Below are 7,363 nucleotides of genomic sequence, written 5' to 3'. Positions count from 1 at the left end.
TAAAGTTCCTCTTTGTGTGTCTTGTAGAATTTGGCTGTGAACCCATCTGGAAGTGGGCTTTTTTTGTGTGGTAGGCTCTTAATTGCTGCCTCAACTTTAGATCTTGTTATTGGTCTATTCATCATTTCGACTTTCTCCTGGTTTAGTCTTGGGAGGACACAAGTGTCCAGGAATTTATTCATTTCTTCCAGGCTTACTAGGTTATGTGCATAGAGTTTGTAATATTCTCTGATGATGGTTTGAATTTCTGTGGAATCTGTGGTGATTTCCCCTTTATCATTTTTATTGCATCTATTTGGTTATTCTCTCCTTTCTTTCTTATCAATCTGGCTAGTGGTCTATTTTGTTGATCTTTTCAAAAAAGCAGCTCTTGGATTTATTGATTTTTTGAATGATTTTTCATGTCTCTATCTCCTTCAATTCTGCTCTGATCTTAGTTATTTCTTTTCTTCTGCTAGGTTTTGAGTTTTTTTTATCTTGCTCCTCTAGCTCTTTCAATTTTGACTTTAGGGTGTCAATTTTGGATCTCTCCACTCTTCTCATGTGGGCACTTATTGCTATATATTTTTCTCTAGAGACTGCTTTAAATGTGTCCCAGAGATTCTCGTATGTTGTGTCTTCGTTCTCATTGATATCGAATAACTTCTTTATTTCTGCCTTCATTTCATTGTTTATCCAATCAACATTCAAGAGCCACTTGTCCAGTTTCCATGAAGCTGTATGGTTCTGAGTTAATTTCTGAATTCTGAGTTCTAGCTTGATTGTACTATGGTCTGGGAGACTGTTATGATGTCAGTTGTTTTGCATTTGCTGAGGAGTGCTTTACTTCCAATTATGTGGTCAGTTTTAGAGTAGGTGTAATGTGGTTCTGAAAAGAATGTATATTCTGTGGATTCGGGGTGGAGAGTTTTGTAAATGTCTATCAGGTTTGCTTGTTGCAGGTCTGAGTTCAAGTCCTGTATATCCTTGTTAATTCTATGTCGGGTTAATCTGTCTAATATTGACAGTGGAGTGTTAAAGTATCCCACTATTATTGTGTGGGAGTCTAAGTCTCTTTGTAAGTCATTAAGAACTTGCCTTATATATCTGGGTGCTCCTGTATTGGGTCCATATATATTTAGGATTATTAGCTCTTTTTGTTGTATCAATTTTTTTACCATTATGTAATGTCCTTATTTGTCTCTTTTGATCTTTGTTTCTTTAAAGTCTATTTTATTGAGATGAGAATTGAAACTCCTGCTTTTTTTTGCTCTCCATTTGCTTGGTAAATCTTCCCCCATCTTTTTATTTTAAGCCTTTGTGTATCCTTGCATGTGAGATGGGTTTCCTGGATACAGCACAAGGATGGGTTTGGCTTTTTATCCAATTTGCCAGTCTGTGTCTTTTGATTGGTGCATTTAGCCCATTTACATTTAGGGTTAATATTGTTATGTGTGAATTTGATACTGCCATTTTGATGCTAGCTGTCTGTTTTGCCCATTAGTTGATGCAGATTCTTGATTTTGTTGATGCTCTTTAGCATTTGGTAGGTTTTTGGAATGGCTGGTACTTGTTGTTCTTTTCTATGTTTAGTGCCTCTTCCAGGAGCTCTTTTAGAGCAGGCCTCGTGGTGACAAAATCTCTGAGTACTTGTTTGTTTGCAAAGGATTTTATTTTTTCTTCAATTATGAAGCTCAGTTTGGCTGGATATGAAATTCTGTGTTGAAAGTTATTTTCTTTAAGGATGTTGAATATTGGCCCCCCCTTTCTGGCTTGTAGTGTTTCTTCCGAGAGATCTGCTGTGAGTCTGATGGGCTTCTTTTTGTGGGTGGCCTGACCTTTCTCTCTGGCTGCCCTTAGCATTTTGTTCTTCATTTCAACCCTGGTGAAATGAAGAACAAAACAAATTCCCATGTTGTTTATGAATTTATGTGCCTTGGGGTTGCTCTTCTTGCAGAATATCTTTGAGGTGTTCTCTGTATTTTCTGTTCTTGAATATTGGCCTGACTTGCTAGGTTGGGGACATTTTTCTGAACAATATCCTGAAGAGTATTTTCCGGCTTGGACTGATTCTCTTCGTCACATTCTGGTACACCTATCACATAGTCTCTTCACATAGTCCCACATTTCTTGGAGACTTTTTTTTTCATTCCTTTTTGCACTTTTTTTTCTCATACTGGTTTCTTGTTTTATTTCATTGAATTGATCTTTGACTTCTGATATTTTTTCTACTCTGGTTCTTGTGTTTGGATCCTTTTGTCACTACTACCCAGGCAGTCATTTCCACTTGGTGATGGTGGTGAGAAACTTCAGACCCTTTAGAGAAGGCAACATTTCCTGGCCACTTGTTATCAGTGGAGAGATTAATCCTCTTTGCCTGTGATGCTGATATTGCCTGGTGTTACAGGCAGGATTCTACATGATCTGGGAAATAAATTAACAAATGTGCACCTGCTTCTGGTGTTAATTTGGGAGTAAGAAAATGCCATGTGCCAGGGTTTCTTTCACTTATTGAGTGGTGTAATGCAAGGCACCCTGCTATTGTGTTTTTCCTGCAACCCTGTGGTTCCTTAACAAGTTCTATTTTTGAGGATCCAAGATGGCTGAATAGGAACAGCTCCAGAGTGCAGTTCCCAGTAAGAACAGTGCAGACAGTGAGTGAAAACCGCATTTCCAAACAAGTTTTCACTTCCCCCAGACCAGGAGATTCCTGGGCCAAAAAGTGTGATGTGTTTTTAGTGCAGCAGGTTCAGCCATGCTGGGTCAGTGCACAGAAATCCACACAAGTCTGGGCAGCCATTTTGACTGGCACCTGGAATGCCTGGGTGACAGAGCTTCCCATTCAACTGAAAGAAAGGGGGCTGAGACAGGGAGCCAGACGATATGGCTCAACACGTACCACCCTCAGAAAACAAGCAATCTGAAATCCTCTGGATTGAGAGATTAGCAGCAAATGCAGCTGGATACAGGATGGTCCAGCACTTAGTGGGGAAGGGCATCCTTCACTAGCGAGGCAGTCCACCACTATTGAGGCAGTACACACAGCAGTTGGGCAGAGCCTGTGGCAGTTGAGCAATGCCTCTGCTGTCATATTGTGACCAGACTACTTCATGCGGGGCAGGGCATCTATGAAAAGTGGTAGAAGCACTACAGGAACTCATAAATAAAGCCAACCTATCTAGAACAGAGCACCTGGGAAAAGAGGTGGTTATGAGTTCAGCTGCAGCAGACTTAAAGGTACCTGCTCAGCTGCTCTGCATGGAACAATAGAGCTCCTAGCACAATATTTGAGCTTTTATAAGGGATGAACTATCTCCTCAAGCAACTCTCTGACCCCTGTATACCCTAAGAGACACCCCATAAAGGAGAGCTCAGGATGACATCTGGTGGATACCCTTCTGGGATGAGGATAGCAGAGTAACAAACCAGTGGCAGCTCTTGCTGTTCTGCAGCCCTGGTGGGTGATCCCCAGGTGAGCGAGGTCTGGAGTGTACCTCCAGTGGTGCTGCAGCAGAGTGGCCTGACTGTTAGAAGGAAAACTAAGAAACAGAAAGAAATAGCCTCAACGTCAACAAAAAGGACATCCACTCAGAGACCCCATCTGAAAGTCACAAACTACAAAGACTACAGGTAGACAAAGCCAAAGATGGGAAGAAACCAGCACAAAAAGGATAAAAACACCAAAATCCAGAATGCCTCTCCTCCTCCAAGGGATCACAACTCCTCATCAGTTAAGGATCAAAGACAGATGGAGAGTATCAGATGAATTGACAGAAACAGGCTTCAGAAGGTGGGTAATAACAAACTTCTTAGAGCTAAAAGAACATTTGCTAACCTAATGCAAAGAAACTAAGAACTTATAAAAAAAGGTTAGATGAGATGCTAACTAGAATAAACAGCTTAGAGAAGAATATAAACAACTTGATAAAACTGAAAAATACAGCACAAGAACTTCAAATAACATACACAAGCTTCACTAGCTGAATTGATAAATCAGAAGAAAGGATATCAGAGATGGAAGATTAATTCAATGAAATAAAATGAGAAGACAAGAATAGAGAAAAAGGAGTGAAAAGAAATGAACAAAACCTCCAAGAAATATGTGAAAAGACTTAATCTACATTTGATAGGTGTACTCGAATGTGATGGAGAGAATGAATCCAAGCTGGAAAACACTCTTTAGGATATTATCCAGGAGAACTTCTCCAACCTAGCAAGGCAGGCCATCATTTGAGTCCAGGAAATGCAGAGAACACCACAAAGATATTCCTCAAGAAGAGCAATTCCAAGTCACATAATCATCAGATTCACCAGGGTTGAAATGCAGGAAAAATTTCTAAGGAAATCCAGGGAGAAAAGTTGGGTTACCCACAAAGGGAAGCTCATGAAACTCACAGCGGATCTCTCTGCAGAAACCCTACAGGCCAGAAGAGAGTGGGGTCAATATTCAACATCCTTAAAGAAAAGAAAAATTTCAAGCTAGAATTTTATATCCAGCCAAACCAAGTTTCACAAGTGAAGTAGAAAGAAAATCCTTTATGGACAAGCCATTGCTGAGAGATGTTGTCACCACCAGGCCTGCCTTACAAGAGCTCCTGAAAAAAGCACTAAACAAAAAAATGAACAACCAGTACCAGCCACTCCAAAAATGTACAAAATGGTAAAGACCACAGACACAATGAAGAAAATGTGTCAATTAATAGGCAAAACATCCAGCTAATATCAAAATGGCAGAATCAAATTAACACATAATATTAACTTTAAATGAAAGTGGACTAAATGCTCCAATAAAACAACACAGACTGGCAAATTGGATAAAAAGTCAAAACCTATCTGTCTGCTGTATTCAGAAAACCCATCTCACGTGCAAGGACACACATAGGCTTAAAATAAAGGGATGGAGGAAGATTTATCAAGCAAATGGAGAGCAAAAAAAGAAAAAAAAGGCAGGAGTTGCTATCCTAGTCTCTCATAAAATGGATTTTAAACCAACAAAGATCAAAAGAGACAAAGAAGGTCATTACATAATGGTAAGAGGATCAATGTATCAAGAAGTGCTAACAATCCTGACTATATATGCACCCAATACAGGGGCACCCAGGTACCAAAAGCAACCTGCAAAGAGACTTAGACTCCTACACAATAGTAGTTGGAGACTTTAACACCCCATTGTCAATATTAGACAGATCAACAAGACAGAAAATTAACAAGGATATCCAGGACTTGAACTCAGATCTGGACCAAGCAGACCTAATTGACATCTATGGAACTCTCCAACCCAAAACCACAGAATATACATTCTACTCAGCACTGCATGGCACCTACTCTAAAATTGACCACATAATTGGAAGTAAATAACTCATCAGCAAATGCAAAAGAATGGAAATCATAACAGTCTCTCAGACCACAGTGCAATCAAATTAGAACTCAGAATTAAGAAACTAACTAACAACCACACAACTTCGCAGAAACTGAACAACTGGCTTTTGAATGTCGACTGGATAAACAATGAAACAAAGGCAGAAATAAAGATGTTCTTTGAAACCAATGAGAATGATGACACAATGTACCAGAATACCTGGGACACATTTAAAGCAGTGTATAGTGTATAGAGGGAAATTTGTAGCAATAAATGCCCACCAGAGAAGTGAGGAAACATCTAAAATTGACACCACATTGTCAAAATTGAAAGAGCTAGAGGAGCAAGATCAAAAAGAAAAACCTCAAAAGCTAGCAGAAGACAAGAAATAACTAAGATCAGTAATAGCCTACCAACCAAAAAAAGTCCAGGTCCAGACAAGTTCACAACTGAGTTCCAGCAGACGTACAAAGAGGAGCTGGTACCATTCTTTCTCAAACCATTTGAAACAATACAAAAATAGTGAATCCTTCCCAAATCATTTTATGAGACCAACATGATCCTCATACCAAAATCTGGAAGAAACTCAATGAAATAAGAAAACTTCAGGCCAATATCCATGATGAACACTGATGCAAAAATCTTCAATAAAATACCAGCAAGCAGATTGCAACAGCACATCAAAAAGCATATCCATCACAATCAAGTAGGCATCATCCTGGAGATGCAAGGCTGGTTCAACATACACAAGTCTATAAAAGTAATCCACCACATAAACAGAACCAAAGACAAAAACCACATGACTATCTCAATAGATGCTGAGAAGGTTTTCAACAAAATTCAACAGCGCTTTATGCTAAAAACTCTCAGTAAACTAGGTATCAAAGGAACATATCTCAAAATAATAAAAGCTATTTTCAACAAAACTACAGCCAATATCATATTGAGTGGGCAAAAACTGGAAGCATTCCCTTTGAAATCCAGCACTAGACAAGGATGCCCTCTCTCACCACTCCTATTCAATACAGTATTGGACGTTCTAGCCAGAGCAATTAGTCAAGAAAAAAAAAATCCTATTAAATTAGGAAAAGAGGAAGCCAAATTGTCTCTATTTGCAGAAGACATGATTGTATGTTTAAAAGACCCTATCATCTCAGCTGAAAAATCTCCTTAATCTGATGAGCAACTTCAGCAGTCTCAGGATACAAAATCAATGTGCAGAAATCACAAGCATTTCTATATGCCAATAACAGACAACCCGATAGCCAAATCGTGAGCAAACTCCCATTCACAACTGCTACAAAGAGAATAAAATTCCTAGGGATACAACTAACAAATGATGTAAAGGATCTCTTCGAGGATAATTACAAACCACTGCTCAAGGAAATAAGAGAGGACACAAACAAATGGGGAAACATTCCATGCTTGCGGTTAGGAAGAATCAATATTGTGGAAATGGCCATACTGCCCAAAGTAATTTATAATTTCAACACTAAGCCCATGAAGCTACCAATGACCTTCTTCACAGAACTGGAAAAAAGCACCTTAAACTTTATATGGAACCCAAATAGAGCCCACGTAGCCAAGCCAATTCTAAGCAAAAAGAACAAAGCTGAGGCATCACGCTACTTGGTTTCAAACTATACTACAAAGCTACAGTAATCAAAACAGCATGGCAGTAGTACCAAAACAGAAGTGTAGACCAATGTAGCAGAATAGAGGCCTTGGAGGCAATGTCACACATCTGCAACCATCAGAAATTTGAGAAATCTGACAAAAACAAGCAACGGGGAAAGCATTCCCTGTTTAATAAATGGTGTTAGGAAAACTGGCTAGCAGTGTGTAGAAAGCAGAAACTGAACACCTTCTTGACACCTTACACTAAAATTAACTCCAGATGGATTAAAGACTTAAACATAAGGCCTAACAGCATCTCTTTTGGTTCTCTTTACTGGACTTTGTCTGCAACTGTGCATCTTTTCTTTTCTTTTTCTTTTTCGGTTTTCAGACAAAATAGTCTGGGAT

The sequence above is a fragment of the Callithrix jacchus genome, chromosome X (assembly GCF_049354715.1).
Source record: "Callithrix jacchus isolate 240 chromosome X, calJac240_pri, whole genome shotgun sequence".
NCBI classification, from domain to species: Eukaryota; Metazoa; Chordata; class Mammalia; order Primates; family Cebidae; genus Callithrix; species Callithrix jacchus.
Note: the sequence above shows the minus strand (reverse complement) of the source record.